Genomic DNA, 17,501 nt, shown 5'->3' on the forward strand with positions numbered 1-17,501 from the left:
TTGCTTAGTATGACTCCTAAGTCTTTATAAATTCTTACTTTGGGTAGCACGAATCCACATAGTGTGTAGTGATACGAATCGTCATAGTCATTCAGCTGAGTCACTACACTCCTGTTAGGATTTACTCCTAGTGACCACCTATCTATCCATGCCACCAGTGGGCTGAAATCATCCTGTAATACTATTCTATCTGATATGCTGTGTATGGTGATTCATTTACATAAAATAAAAAGAGAAGGAGACGCAGGATTGTGTCTTGGGGAACTCGACTTTTTACAGATTCTTATGATGATAGAGCTCCATTTACCCTCACCCTTTGTCTCCTGCTATGGAGAAAGTCAATTATTCTGTCTGTGATTGTATAATGGATTCTCAAACTTTCCAGTTTGAATTTAATACCAGAATGAGAGACCTTACCGAAAGATTTACTTAGATCTATGAAGATCACATCTACAGGAATATTTCGATCTTCTCTTGCAATCAGATTTGTCAAATATAATAGGCCTCTCTGAAAACCATGTCTCTTGCATAAAAGATTATGCCCTTCTCCATAGTTTGTGAAAGCTAACAGAATAATTTTTTCCATCAATTTTACAACTGTACTAGTTAAGCTAACGGGTTGATAGTCACTAACTAAATCTCTATTCCCAGCTTTATACATCGAACTAATTATCGCGTCTTTACAGCCTCTGGGCAGTCTGGACTGCCACAAAGGCATATCAAACAGTATCGCTAAAAGTTCAGCAATTACATTTGATAAGGCTTTCTTTATCCTAGGATGAATATCATCAGGACCACTGTACTTCTTAGGCCTGAGATGTTGAAATAACTTTAAGAAATTATCTTACTCGATAACTACAGGGTCCATCAACAAGCCGCCACAGTCACAATAGATCGTTGGTCGTTCCTCATTGCTAATAGAAAGCCCTTTACTGAGATATTCCGATGAAGCTTCAGCCTAACCACACAATCCTCAAAGTTGAACACGAGACAACTAGGAAATAGATATTCAACATTTAACGCGGAGAGAAACCCAACGATGGAGAAGGCGAGAAGAATTAATCCAATTAATTCGAATCGGTCGGATGGCATGGCTCGGCCTTCCAGGCGTGGTCCTACTTATGTAACATTCCTTTATCTATATTGATTATATTGTTCTATCTCCAGCCTAAATGTGTTCTTCACCATATATTGATGATTGTTACAATACGAATGTGTCAGGGTAGATAATGATGTGACATCCACGTATGATCTTATAGATTAAGTAATTACATCATGACAAATGTACAATTTTAGGATAAAGTCTATTATTAGAGCAGTACTAATATCATAGTAGACTATAATTCCACAATGGTAAGCCTGACTAGAGAAACGCAGCCTATTACTAAGTATATCTATTCTCAATTGAACATTCTCGATCGATTTTTACTTATGTAAACCCAATATTTCATTAGCCATCTGGTTAGTGTTCACATGTATTATCGTAATGTTATATTGGTTAGTACCCATAACATACTAACTTGATCGATACTAATAACTGGTCATCTATATTAATTAGCTTTCATGGTCTATTAACAAGCTTTAATAGCATTTACATGCTTCAGCGAAATAAACTTGTTTAAACATCAATCTCTAGAAAATATGACCTGTAAATAACCTCAATATACGTTGACTAGCGACGTAAACAAGGACTAAACAGTTATCTGGATCTAATTCTTCATACTGTTTCTTCACCTAACACCTCGTTCTGTTTTAAACTATGCACTATCCTGTATTAAATTTTCTTCCGACCATTGCCTACTCAGTGTCCAATTTTCGAGTTCCATTGACTAACAACGAAGACACTACTCCACAAACATACAGTGAGTTTAAGCTATAAATTTCCTGCAGTCATAAGGTCATTTTAGATGGCTCATACAATGACAGCCACACAATTATCTGGGACCATCCAATTGTTCTGATTCGAGCGAGTAGCAAAAAGGTCGACAGCGCCAAGCACCCTGGAAGTAGTCGCCATACTGAGTGTTTTATTCTGGATGATTTTGGATCATTGCTACTCGTCACGAGTGGCCTTATATATGTTGTCTACTGAATAATCTGATTTTCGAAAATAATCCAGGCGATTTTTATCTTTTTCCCTTTCCTGGTTAATTTACTATGGTTTTAGCACTTCTTAACTTACATAGACTTTTTCCGTTGGACTGGTTGTATAAATTTCATACCAGCCACCCCCAAGACTTTTTGGTAGAAAAGTTGAATACTTTTATACTACAATATACTATTAAGAAAAAGCGTGTTGTTTAAAGACATTTCTTAATTCCAGTTGATCTTGCCATGTATTTGTAAATATCACTAGGCTATATGCAGGGACTTCTTATGGAAAGTTTATAATGCATAATATTCCTGCCTGACATTTCATAAGCCGTATTAACTTTAAAATTATATTCTGGCCTTGTTTATTATCTTATTATTATCATATACCTCACCAACCTGCATGTTAGCCTGACCCATACATGCGTTGAATTATATCTCTATTTCTTTTAAATTTAAAAATCACTTGAATCGCTTTTAACATTCTCAATAAACTCAACATAGTCTTTATTGCTATACGTATTTGGGTTTATGAGTCGGTCTACCATATATTAACCTAAAAAGACGAACGTAGTTTAAATAATAAACTTACCAAATATAGGTACTACCATAATGCAATTGTATAATAAGTAAACTTTCAGGTAGTTGTTGGCTAAACAAACATTTAAAATAAAAACCCCAGAGCCTAGTAATAAAAGTAACACTAGGCGAATATTTTTGAATCGGAATTTATAACATAATCAAACAGCTTAGATTCTTTAACGCTACAAACGTTTGCTATTTCAGAAGCATATAAAACAACAATACCTGTTTTCAACTGGCTACTCCTCAATAAATACTATAACTAGTTAAACATAATAGTTTCAGGATATCATCATAAAGCACTGTCATGACTTGACAATCGCGTAATATGATTGATAAAATTGATGGAACTGTTAATGAAATCTGTCAACAAGTTGACTTTTAATTACAATTAAATAATGTTTTCTTCTCGTTGACTTCATCCACTACAGATAATTTCAGAATGTTTCTCTATCTGTTGCTCATTCAGTAAATATCTTAAAACTTAGTCGGTCTAATTGGAAGTTTAGCAACACAACCATGTATGTAAAACATTAGTATAAGTAGTCGAGAAACCACGTCTGGCAGATCTGAAAATCTGACTCCTGTGACTTCTATATCTGTGTTATCATGATCTCATTTTCTCGGCAACCTAGTTGATGAACGCTCAACTGTAATTTAAACTATAGAGATAGAGTTCGGTTCAAAGCTCGCATTTAGAGACATTAACGCGTCTTGATACATTAACGAACCACCTCGAATTGATGTAAAATCTCTTATCTCGTCCCCAACCTGATAATCGTTTCCTTTTAGAACTTCAACGGAAACGGGTGTGACCATAAACAACTCCCATAGCACTTTTTGAGAGTCATTCTAGTCTACACACTTTCCTGTTTCGCACCCACTAGGGAAACTGCCACTTAAGCAGACACTGATGTCATTAATATTAATACCACTCATCGAAACTCCACATACGCTCCCTCATCGCTTAATGAAATCAGACATGCTAATAATAAAAGTCAATTCATGTACGAATATGTAAGTTTATGTCCAAAATACAACTTTTCAAATACTACGGCGGTTGTTCCCGAAAGCCCTAATCAAATCAAAGTGCAACTGGAGCTGCTCGAAAGCAGGTCAAAATAACGAACAGGTTTGAGTAAGATTACGATTCAGTAAGGCTTCTCGAAACTTTCTCTGCTAGCACACAAACAATCGATCTTGAATCTTAGGATGAACTTTTGTAACCTATTCTTCAAATTTCACAGGAAATGATCTCAAACAGAAATCAGGGTTTATTTCCAAGTTACACGGCGACCGACCCAGTAAAATTCCCAAACAAACTATACGAATCCAGTTTCAATATGAATGAACAAACATCGAAGATTCCCAAACTATAAACTCCTGACAATGAGTCCAAATATAATTAAAATTGTGATAATCTGTTGCTTTCGTATCGATATTCCTTTGTCAACTGGGTAAGTCCCTGTTTTTAGACTTCACCACCTACCGTGTTGTGGCCAACCAGAATTTGAAGGTATCATAAGAATTTAACGCGTGACTCTGCGTACTGTCTCGATCTGGGGGTGGTCTCTGGATTGTTTGACTATCCGATAAAAATAAGTGTTTTATCACTTCTCCTTATTTAATTCTGTATGGTTCGAGCGTGAGAACTCTGAAAATGAAGTTGTGAACTTCATTTATAACTAATAAAAGCAATAAAACTCGTACGTTAAGTTTTATCAAGTTTGTTGCAGGCATAGGAAGTTCCATAGCTGATCACTGACGACGCGGTGCAAAAATTGGGAAACAAGGAATCGGCAAGACATTTGGATATAGGACCTCAGCAATGCTTAGCGGTTTGTAGTGGAGCAGACAAAGGTATGGTAAGTTAGTAGTTAAAACTCATACTAGCTTTGATTAACATAATGGAATGCAGTTAATTAGTCTTCAGGTAAATGAACACTAATAAAGAATAGTGAGTTGTAGTGTGTAACAAGCTGAAGTGGGTTCAAATGATGGAGAGAAATTCGTTGAAAGGTGTTAGGAAACGCCAATGCTTATATACTTTATGCTATCTGTTATTTTTCATTATTCTCATTTCTTTCATACAATCCTAGTCACTAGGTCTTAATGTAAGAGACCAAGTCAGTTTGTAATATTTTGTCTTAGTAGAACGGCGAATCCAGCACATAACTGGAGACATGAGTTTGGGTAGTGAGCACAGGAGAGCAACCTCAGTATCACTAATTAGTTGCATCGTTCTTAATCATGAAAAGCCTGAAGTAAACAGAAGGTTTCTTCCCACAAACATGGGCAAACTAAGGTTGTCACTCACTATCAAAGCTTGCTGGACAGTAACTCCACCTTCCCTCTTTTTGTAATGTTAGGTTCTCTTGTGGTTACTTTTGGATAAGGTAATATGACCTACACGACTTTCTGTTTCACATTCTATTGGGAAACACTTCCCATAATTGTCATTTTACGAGCTTATCAGTTACGAATTATGGATTGTAGGTAAGGCATCGATGAAATCATTCGAACCACTATAGTATAAATTATGGATTTTCAGACAAAGTATAAACATTTAGAAGAATGTAATGAAGGACTAATGTTAACGAAATTAGGCGGAAAATTTTAGGAATCCAATAGTTATAAATAAGGCAATGTGTAATCAGATGAAATTAATGGTAAGTCAACAGAGTTTACGTGAAAGTCATCAACTGGTGGAAAAATATGCTAGATCGGACTCATATTAACTTGGCGTTGGTTGTATATTGTGCTATTCTAACCAGGTGATTATTTACGTGCTCTACAAATGCAGGAACACTAACGGTAAGCACGAACTTGTGAGGTTCACTTGACAACTATTTAGGATAGTGAGGATCATGTCTTGCGGCCGGCTGTAGTTGAGTAATATCGATAAGTCCAGTGAGTTATCTGCCCATCTCAAGTAAAATTTAAGGAGAGACATATAGATACGTAAATATATTTAAGACAGCCGCAAAGGAGATGAAAAAGTAAAACGAAACTTGCCTTGATATGTCGCAGACATGTATAGGGCCTATGATATTATTATTATTGTTCACAAACATCTTTTGGGTACATAAGTGTCGTGAAGAAACCATTTCGGGTTTCTTCAAAAATGCAATAATACACAAGTTTCAACAATGTTAGCATTATATTTGCTATATTTGATAAAAGAGCGTAATAATAACAGAATAATAATAAATCAGGTTCTGTGTAATTGAGAAGAATATTGAATTGAGTTTAAAGAAGGAAAGGAATGAAATGAGGGAATAGAAATAAATAACACAGAACAAGAATAAACGATTATGTATGTATCGTGAAATTAGTAACAAAAATAAAATAGAAAATAATTAAGAAAAAACAACTTATTACAGTAAGATATGACGCTAGAATAAATGTTTGTGCAGTTATAGTTTGAAGTGATGTTATGAAAGCCTCAACTAAGTCAAAAGGTTAATGAAATATCAATATTTATGAGTCGCATATGCATATTGAAGATAAAACTAGTCTGAGAAGTTAAGTTAAATGTAACACAAGTTATTGTCTTGATTAGAAACTTCGTAATCTTAAGAATAATATTTATTTAGAAGGAAAAAAGAGAGAGAAAAGAAATGAACACCTAGTGAAAGGGTTCAACCATGATAATAATAATTGTGTAATGAATATCAACCTCTGAAGTAAACCAACAATTTAGAAAAATAAAATAAATCCTTTAGTGCGCTCGGATAAATGCATGTAGATTTATATAATAATATACAGAGTGAAACCGGATATTAGTATAAACATTTGTGCAATAATAATTAAGAACGATGCTATGGAAGTCACAAATAATTTCAAAGGACAATCAGGAATTAAATGTTTAGAAGGATAAGAAGAGATAAAACGAATATCTAATGTGTCGGGGAAACAATAATGATATTAATAACAGTAATAATTATAGATACGAACATAAGCAGGCTTCATATATTAATGTTACGAGAGAACTGTAGATATTTGGCTGTTTAAAACCTTTTAATTGTATATTAATAATTTTACTGTGTTTTTGGATGTATTTGTTTTACTTAACTTTTGAACTTGTTTGTTTATATCATTATTTTCGGACATTTTGGTTTCCCTCTGTCATTGGTTTGGTATTTGGGAGTTTTTGCTCCGGGAACCTGCAAAATTGAAGGTTTGTTTTGTAATTGTTATAATTATTGTTGTTAGAACGATATTCGGGTCGACTACTTGTAAATTGCGAATAAACTTTGGTGTCTAAATCGGAATGTGGTTCTATTGTTAATTTGGGTTCGTAAATTTCAAATAGATCAATATACCGTACTTCAACAAAGGGGACGAGCAAAAACTTGGACGTAACATCAAGATAAATAGAAATAAAATAGACGTGAAAAGTTTCAAGGGTTACATTTCGCTTTTCGGTCAATTAGATGGATGACGGACGTTGTTTGTATAACTCATTGTTAAATACATTGATATTCAATAGGCGACATAATCCACTTTCGGAAAGAAAATCATCAAGGAGACTTCTGAACCGGGTTGTAGTTTCACTGCAACGAAGGTTCACTGGCAGTCTGTTCCACATGGTTGAGTAGCGAATAACGAAAAAATTCTGGCGTACGTTTGTGTGGGTTCTTGGAATCGCTGGAATATTCTCCTTATTGCGTAGATTTTGGGATGATATCGTAGAGTATGAAGGGGTGGACACCGAAAAGTAGGAAATACCGTTAATAAGCCGGTAGATAAAGACGATATTTGATTTGATACGTCTGATCCAGAGAGGTTCTAATTTGAATTGTTGACATCTTTCGTGGTAGTCTTTGTTGTCGGAATATCCCAGAACAGCTTTGGTGAACCCTCTTTGAACACCTTCAATTTAATAAGGTCGTTATGCCTACAATTACTGTAAACTAAAATACCATATCCAAGAATGGGTAAGATACATTTTCTGTATAATAATAATCTCGAATCGATATTATTGAAGTTTATCACTATGAATCCGATCAGCTTTCTAGCTTTGGATACTTGAGATATAATGTGCTCAGAAAAGTTCAGACTGTTTCTATATCTTAAACCTAAGTCACAGACAGTGTTGAGAGGTTTGAGTGTTTGTGTGTAATCAGATTTAAGTTAAGGCAGCTGCCAATGTGAATAAATCCACTTTTGCCAACATTAAATGGCATATTCCACGAAACAGTCCATTCGTACAACTTGTTTATTTCTTCTTGGATTACCGCTGAAATATAGCTTTTTTGGTGGGAGAAGAGAATGAATAAACTACTTTTAGGTCATCGGCAAAAAGGAAGGGTTTACCATACTGAAAGAGGGAGCACACGTAATTGATAAAAAGGAGAAAGAGTAATGGACCAATCACACTTCCGTGTATAACCTCACTGGTTACATTCACAGGTTTAGAGTAGCAGGATCCAAAGCGAACGGTTCGGCTACGTTCTTCTTAAAAAGATTTGAGCCGAGATAAAAGGGGATTCTGTATGCCAAATGAAGAGTTTTAGAAGAAGTTTGTGTGAGACACTGTCGAAAGCCCTACTAAAATCGAGATAAAGCATTATCGCTGGTTAACCAACATCTCTTCTGTGGGTAATTTGATAAAAAAAATCCAGGTGTGATGGGAAACTTGAGCGTTTAGTCATAAACTCGTGTTAGGAAGGGCTAATCAGACTAGCCGAAAGTTAAAATGATAAAAGCTGTTTGTGGATGATTTTTTCCATGGTTCTTGAGAGCACGGATGTTAAATTAATTGACCTATAGTTAACAATATCACTACGTGATCCGGTTTTGAATCTAGGGGTGATAAGAGATGTTTTCCATACAGATGGATATGTCCCATATTCCATAGATAGGTTGAAAAGTTTCTAACAGAATAGTGGGAATTCTCTACTCCCATATTTCACAAATGATGAAGGGATCCCGTCAGGTTCACCATCATAGAACTTTTTATGGGCAGCTATGGCCCGCTTGATTTTGGAGGGTATAAAATCAATTCTCGATAGGTGTCTGGATGTCAGCGTTGGAAATGTATTGATGGAGCTTTCAGTTCCAGTTTTTTAGCATTGCGATAAGTGCTTGCTGAACTGTTCACAAATAATATTAGGTCGTCAACAATGCTTACGTTAACTATGAAGAATTTAGTCCTGCCAAGGGAAGTTAGGTAGTGCGCAGATATGTTCGTGCGTGCTAGGAGATCAATGTAAGAGAGGGATTCACCAAGAAGTCCTACAAATGCATTCAAACCGCCTGCCATGCATATTTCGGAGGGAAGACAGTTAAATATTAGTGGTTATTCGATGATGATGGGTTCTGAGGAGTCGTTGTTTTGTAGCCAAACAATTTTTGCATTTGGGATGCTTTAGCGGAGATGTGTTCAGAAGAGTTTAGACTGTGCGGGTAGTGCACACAAGGCCAGTTACTAATTTGAGTTAATGGAATACTTTCTCGTCAGGCGTTAGTTTTACTTTAACAGACGTACTTCCAAAACATAGTAACGTTTCTCCGTGTTGAGTTTTAAATTCCAGCACTTAACTCATTGAGTTCATGCTGGATTATTTAGGTGAAACTATGTACGTCACAAATGTTAGTTTTGAAGATGATGTTTAAGTCGACCTAAAGGCAAGTCCTACCTGTATTGAAGCACTTGCATATGACTAGAACAATAAGGGCGACTAATAGAGGTAGAATTTCGAATTCAGAGGTTAGTAATAGGTCGAAAATACCCGTGTCTAGAGATAAAACTATAAGAAAGCTAAGGACGACATCATATAAGGTACCTCGTAGTAATGTGTACAACATGGACCATTCAGCTTAAACACTAAAACCAAATCTTCAATTAAGTATTCAGGATCAAATTACTACCCAGTTCCCTAATCCTTTTAAGACTAGTGTGCAATAAAGAAGTTGGAGAAAAGGACATATCAAACTGCTTGTGGTGCGAACTACTGGTAAGAACAACACAAAAACGATAGACGCATCGCATGATCGTCTGTAGTGGCTGGACTCACTGTTGTTGTGGTACTGTTGCGTTTGTGTAGTACTAAGAGTTCACATTAAGTCATCCCTCTCCACGGTTCTGGTAAGTTTACACACAATGTAGGGAAAATATGCCTGTAGAATTATGGTCTACTATGATATTAGTACTGCCCTAATAATAGACCTAATCCTAAAATTGTAGATTTGTCATGATGTAACTGCCTAATCTATAAGATCTTACGTGGAATTCACACCATCGACTACACCAACTCACTGTATCGTAACAATTACCAATACGTGACGGAGAACAAGCTTAGGCTAGAGAATGAACGATATATTTAATACTAATAAAAGATATAAGGTAACGTTCCGCAAGGACCACGCCTGCATGGCCGAGCCATGCCATCCGATCAAATCCAATTAATTCAACTAATTGTTCCCGCCTTTTCCACCGTTAGGTATTTCTCCGTGTTAAATATTGAATATTTATTTCCCGAGTAGTCTCGTGTTCAGCTTTGAGGATTGTGTGATTATGGTCCAAGGTCACTATGTACTCACAGAACTAACTAAAGACAATCATTAAATCCCATACAATGTAATAGCAGCCACTCCTACTAGTATCTCGAGTTCGCCCACCACAGGCTAAGCCAAACGTGTGACTATACGAGCCATAACCCGAGCTCGTGTGCCAACAAAAATACCGACCACTACTAACATCCTGTACCTGTTAACAATAAGGAGTAGTAGGTGAGTGTTGGGAAGGGAAATAACAAAGTAATACCTCACGAAACGCTGAACGTGGGAGACAAGGACGTTAGACAAGACCCTTTGGTTTTATTCAATGTCCTAATATTGAAGAGTAGCCTATTAGAAAGTAGAACAGCCTTCGAGTAAGAGGAGTAGGACAAATCCTGTACGATGCCGAGTAAAGGTATCACTTCACCCAAGATATGTAATCTGTATGAGAGCTGTAACGTAGAACGAGGTAGCTGACGTTACAGAGGAAATTTTCCCGACATTCCAGAGACCGTCGGTTAAGCGAACCACCCAAACCCGAGTTAGGAGAGACAAACCGTGGGCCGTAGGAGGTCAGTAAACGTTTGTGAACAAACCTGCATGATGGCTAATGAAGTGTCTGATCCGATGGGTAGCAGTCAGAATTAAGCCCATGAACGCGATATGCAACGGCCTCTTTGGTTATCTCGTAGCATGGGCACTGACACCACCACAACAGTCAGTGACTCCAGGTTAAGACATCCATTGCACCTTGCGACCGTCAGGTCCCCGTGTCTGATTGATTTGAAATTCAGAGACCGAAATGCAAGTGAGGCTCCTCAGGCTCAGAACAACTCAAAAGACAACCTATCTAATCACATCTGACGTTGTGAAAGTCAACTCAGATCGATAGGGCAACAGCTAAAAATCCAATAAAACACAGTTTGGTGTCGGTTGGCTTTGATCAGCAAGCAAAAGAATAAATCACAGAGACTGTGGTTCTGTTTTTGGGACGCACCATTCAGGCTAAAGCCTACGGAGGCCAGTTTGCACAGAACTGGCCAACACAGTTCAGACGACAATCTCCCTAAGACCGGGAAACAGATGCTGCCTTAGGCGAACACCAGGTGGTGATGCAAATCGTCAGGTCCCTCTATGGCAGCGTGGGAGGACTAACATGTAAGCTACCAGCAATCATAAAAATAGGCTTTCACTTAGATCCGAAAATCATAATCCTGACTGAAACATAGCTATCGCATGACATCATGGATGAAGAAGTGAGCTTGCATGTCATGACGATTTTCAGATGCAACATTACGCAAAACAGGTGGATCCGCGATATACATTGACAGCCACCTTAACGCCGCTATAGTGAGCGGTAATGAATAAGCTGATGTGACAAAATCATCCTCGTGTTCCTTCAGTGTGAACGGCACAAAGCATTTGCTTGGCAGGATATACCGCCCGTTCTCTTAGGTTCTAAATCCCAAAAGAATGATATACTGCAGGTGATACCTGTAGGATCCAAACCACGTTTGGACTGCTGGACAGCTGCCTGGATAAGTTGGATACGCGCCCTCGCCCGTTTGAAACCAAAACAAGGTAATTGGGTAAGATAGCGGTTCTATAATTTATCATAAATTTAAGTATACATTATTACCTAAACAAATATAACCACACAGCTATCCAACCAATAATTGTTTAATTGATCAAATCTAAACTACAATAAATGAGAAAGTTGATAAAGAATGCAAGAAAATTACCAATCACCACAAATAAATGTTATTCTATCCTGTCTGGATAGATCACGTACAGATTCGTTCAAAAGGTAATAATTGGTCGCTCTATAACACAGAGTGTTTTCAATTCTGGAAGTGCTTCAATTCACAATCAAAATGCACAATTCCAGTCAACACAGGTCAAGCAATCAAAAGCAGGGATAAACCAAAATGGCTGCCGCTCAGACTTAGTATAAAGTAAAACATAAGTGCAGTTCGGGAAAAAACATGGGGAATTAGTGAAGGTGTGGTAAAAACAAAAACTATAATAAAATACAAAGATTAACAATTCAAATGTAGTCCAAAAGTTAACAATGTACAACTAAGAAGATCAATAGGAACAAAGTGCAAGTATATACATGGAGGGATTTTCACAAACACACAAGGCATTCAAAATGGATCTTACACCGGCCCCCAAAATCCCTCCATATCACACAAGCTACCTTGATGCCTACGGTCATGGTTCATTATATAACATATCACACCATAGGAACGAGTAGGACTTACAACAGTACGCCTACTCGACCTAACTACATCAATAACAACAAAGACTAATCCAAAGCTTCAAGGAGACCTGCTTCACTTGTTCTCTTGTGATCAACAATAACAGTCTTGGTATAGACCTAATCACTCTTCCCCAAATTACACCCATGCTGTTGGATGAGGACCTCGCTGACAATTCAATATTTATCTTCTGCTGATTCGACTGTTGCACAAACCTCCTTAATTCAGAATCTGCTCCCATGAAGCTTGACGCACTATCACTGTAAAACTCCGGAGGTTTCCTTCTTCTTCCAATAAAACGTAATAAGGCCATTATAAATGAACCAGTAATCAAACTATACATCAGTTCAATATGTATTGCCCATGTTTGCAAACAAGTAAACACATATCTATATCCTTTTTCTAATGACCTTCCTATGTGTCCTGGTTCTTTATGACAATGTCTACTTATCGTTTCTGTCACTAAGTGTCGACTGGGTAAAATTACTGGATGTTCAAAAGCATCTAATAATTCTGAGTATCTCAGTCGACCTCCAACGCAGAGTAACCCATCAAGCATTATCAATGATAAACCTTTCAGATCATCATGACTTACTGCTTTACTGCTGTTTTTAAATTCACTAAGTAATTCTCCATACACTTCTCTCTGAACCATCAATAAAATCTTACGCTTGGCAATCTCAAGCTCTTTGACCTTTAAACATCCTAGATGAACGGATCCTTCATGACTCGGTGAACGAAGCACCATCAGAAATTCTATGAACCTTCTAAGCCAGGCTACGGCCCTGACTAATTTCAACCACTCGGAGTAATAAGAGAGAATAGGTGACATGTTGTGCTTTATACTACTCAAGTTAACCACAGCAGTTTTTCTAAACTCAATATCGTCAGGAGTAGGTTCCGGACAGTCAGTGATTGTTGTACAGAATTCGCCATGCAGCAAGGTAGGACATTTGAACCAAGATTCCAGATCAGTCATTTTTTGTATACCTCTTGATGTCCAATCAGCTGGATTCTGTGACGACTTTACATAATTCCATTGTTCAACCTTCGTATACTGGTGCACCACAGCGAGGCGGTTGGCTATATAGGTGCTATATCGGTTCTCCATATTCTTAATGTAGTATAACACTATCATGGAATCTGTATGGAAGTTTACTTCGCAGAAAAAATTAGGCAGACATCTCCGTAATACTTCACTAAGCCTCACACTTAACACCGCTGCCGCCATCTCAAGTCTCGGTATAGTGACTTGTCTGATAGGTGCTACCTTAGACTTGCTGTACAACAAGATACAATATGGTGGCTCCTTCAAATAGCTGACTCGTGCGTACGCAACTGCTCCATAACCAACCTCTGAAGCATCACTGAACAAGTGCAATTCCACTTTAGCGTCGGGTTCGTCGATTTTCCTCTTGATACCTCGAGCTACCGTGACGTGACCTATCTGACGCATAAAACTTACCCAGCCTAGCCACGCGGACATGTATGGCTCGTTGAGAGGCTGATCCCAGCCTATTTGGGACCTACATAATTTTTGCAAGAGAAGTTTGGCAGTAAGACAGACTGGAGCAATTAGACCCAGAGGATCGAACAGAGAAGTAACTATAGATAAAATACCTCTCCTAGTCAGAGGCCTTTCCGGTGCATCAAAGTAAAACTTAAATACATCTTGTTTAAAATCCCATTCTACACCTAGGGTTCGATGAGTAGTGTCGTAATCCGTTGACATTTCTATCAAGGACTGTTCTTTACATACATCAGGCAAGATGGCCCTTACCTCCTCCGAGTTGGTAACCCATTTCTTTAGTTTGAAGCCACCTCTACATAATAATTCACTTATCTGCCTGACGAAAATCTTTGCTTGATCACAAGTAGGAAAAGATACCAAGCAGTCATCAACATAGAAATTATTCTTAACAGCCACTACGACATAACCATCATAACCGTCAGAGAATATTTGGGCCGTCTTATTCAAGGCAAAGTTCGCGCAAAACGGCGATGATATGGCGCCATATGGATGAGATGTCATTTGAAACTCGGATGGTTCTTTCGACATGTCTCCCCCCTGCCGCCACAGAAATCTTAAAGCTCCTCGATCAGACTCAGGGACCTTCACTTGCATGAACATTTCTTCAACATCCGCAGAGACTGTGATTGCTTCCTTGCGAAAACGCAATAATATACACACTAACTCAGCCGTTGTGTCGGGTCCTTGATAAATCATATCATTTAGAGAAACACCCGCAAACTTAGCGGCACAGTCAAGGACCACTCTCAGTTTTTCTGGCTTTTTCGGGTTTATAACTGCATGGTGGGGCAAGTACCAACGGGGGCGATAACTAGGTTGCAATTGTATTTCAGGGATCTTCTCCGCATAGCCCTTAATAAAATTACTTTCAATACCTTTTGTATACTTGATATACAGAATGTCATCTTTCAACAATCTACGCTTCAAACTCTGTAGTCTACTGCTTGCCACTTCATAATTCCCCCCTTTCATATTTGGGTTCACTTTCCATGGTATAGGAACTACAAAATGACCATTTTCGAAGCGTGTGCCCTCTTCCACAATCCTTATAGCCGCCTTATCTTCTAGCGATGCTGATTTATCATTTGAATAAACATCAGAAAACTCTACATCATAAAGTTTACGTATTTCGTTCTCCAAGGTCTGTATCTTACTGGTATGATTGACCACTCTTTTCCTATATTCCGGATACGACGCAGGTCCGAAGACCGTCCAACCCAGCAACGTCTTCACAGCGTACGGGCTTTTTCTCCCACCCAACCGCTGGTCTAACACCCAGTGTGCTTCTGGTACGTCGCAACCAATCAACAGCAGAACTTCTTCAGAGTCTAAGTTATCTATCGGTACATCCCTTAAATGTGGCCACTTAACTAGGCTGTTCACTGCCGACTTTGTTGGCTTATGACCTGGTATACCTGCCACAATCAGAGCTCCTTCAATCGTAACATGTTCAGATCGATCTAAAGAATATACCTCAAAAGGCGCACTCGTGACCTTCATTGTTCTATTGCCGCCCACAGTCTCAACTACCACTGATGCTTCGTCTTCGCTCAGCCCGAGAGACCTCAAACAGTTTGATTTTATCAGTGTCACATCAGAACCGTTGTCCAACAGAGCATAACCCACAATCTCGGCCTTTCGCGATTTCAACCGTACGGGAATCATGCCTAAACACACTTGACTGATTAGTGATTTAGTATATCCGCAACAACTCGAGATACCAGGTTTCTCACTCTCGCTGTGCAACAAAGAATGGTGTTTCTTTTCACAACCCTCAACGTTACAGCGCTTTGTCAGCTCACATTCATTAACTCTATGTCCTTGTCTAAGACAGGCGAAACAGATACCCTTGCTTTTAGCGTGAGACCATCGGTCTTGAACTGTAAGCGCTAAGAACTGTGGACATTTATCAATGGCATGGTCGTAGGAACACATACTGCATTTAGTTTTTGTTGTCGAACTATTCCCTTGCTCTGATTGCACGTGACAGTTCGTCCTTACGTTATGTCCTTTTCTTGAACGGTTTGCTAACCGTCCAAATCTACTACAAGCCACTCTCGCACGCGATGCGATAAACTGAGTGAGCTCGTCGAAGGTCGGTTCCCTGTTATCTTCAGTCAATTTATCCACCCAGTCCGCCCACTGGGCTTGCATAGGTTGAGGCAAGAGTCTCACTATTCTTTCCAAGGTAACTAAGGAATTTAGATCAGAAGTATAATTCATCTGCTCCAAGACCATGGCACAGTTTTCCATTTTAATAGCCAAATTTGATAGTCGGTCCCCGTCAATATACTCAAAATTCACAGCACTGAATAAGTCCTCTAGTGTTTCTCGAGCAATTACGTGAGACTGTCCGAAAGAACGTTTTAAAATCTCCCTTGCTCTTTTATAGCCAGAGGATGCCTCCATCATGACGCAACCTTCAATAGCTGCTTTAGCCTTGCCCTTACAGTAGTGTATCAAATAGAGCAAGCGCTGGCTATCATCCGTGACTCTCGATGCTACATACGTCTCAAATTGCCTTATAAATTTCCAATAACCTCTTGGCTCTCCATCGAAATAACTCAGTTCAACCTTTGGTAGCTCTGGGCCAACAACATGAACTATAGGCGACATGCTCTTTCCTAGTAATTCAGGCCTTTGCTCCTCCTTTAAACTAAGATTTTTTACATCATCTGACATCGAATTAAGGCTAGAATCACTGCCATGATAATTAACCCTATTTAAGTCTGAACCATGACCCTTAAGGACATCAAAAGGTACTTGCTTGACGATAGGGGATTCTTCGTTAACATCGACGAACTTTGAGCCTGATCTCCGACGACGATTAACTGGCATTATAAGCGACACGACCAATTATTTCCAGAAAATCCGTGAACGATTGCCAAAGGATTTCGGCCAAGTAATATTTGTTTAGAAATGTAGGAAACGACCAAATATTTTCAAGAAGGATAACCAAAATCCACGAAACGATTGCCAAACGCCTTTGACCAATTAATATTTGTTTAGAACTGTAGGATCCAAACCACGTTTGGACTGCTGGACAGCTGCCTGGATAAGTTGGATACGCGCCCTCGCCCGTTTGAAACCAAAACAAGGTAATTGGGTAAGATAGCGGTTCTATAATTTATCATAAATTTAAGTATACATTATTACCTAAACAAATATAACCACACAGCTATCCAACCAATAATTGTTTAATTGATCAAATCTAAACTACAATAAATGAGAAAGTTGATAAAGAATGCAAGAAAATTACCAATCACCACAAATAAATGTTATTCTATCCTGTCTGGATAGATCACGTACAGATTCGTTCAAAAGGTAATAATTGGTCGCTCTATAACACAGAGTGTTTTCAATTCTGGAAGTGCTTCAATTCACAATCAAAATGCACAATTCCAGTCAACACAGGTCAAGCAATCAAAAGCAGGGATAAACCAAAATGGCTGCCGCTCAGACTTAGTATAAAGTAAAACATAAGTGCAGTTCGGGAAGAAACATGGGGAATTAGTGAAGGTGTGGTAAAA

Source organism: Schistosoma haematobium, chromosome ZW (assembly GCF_000699445.3).
Source record: "Schistosoma haematobium chromosome ZW, whole genome shotgun sequence".
Taxonomy (NCBI): Eukaryota; Metazoa; Platyhelminthes; class Trematoda; order Strigeidida; family Schistosomatidae; genus Schistosoma; species Schistosoma haematobium.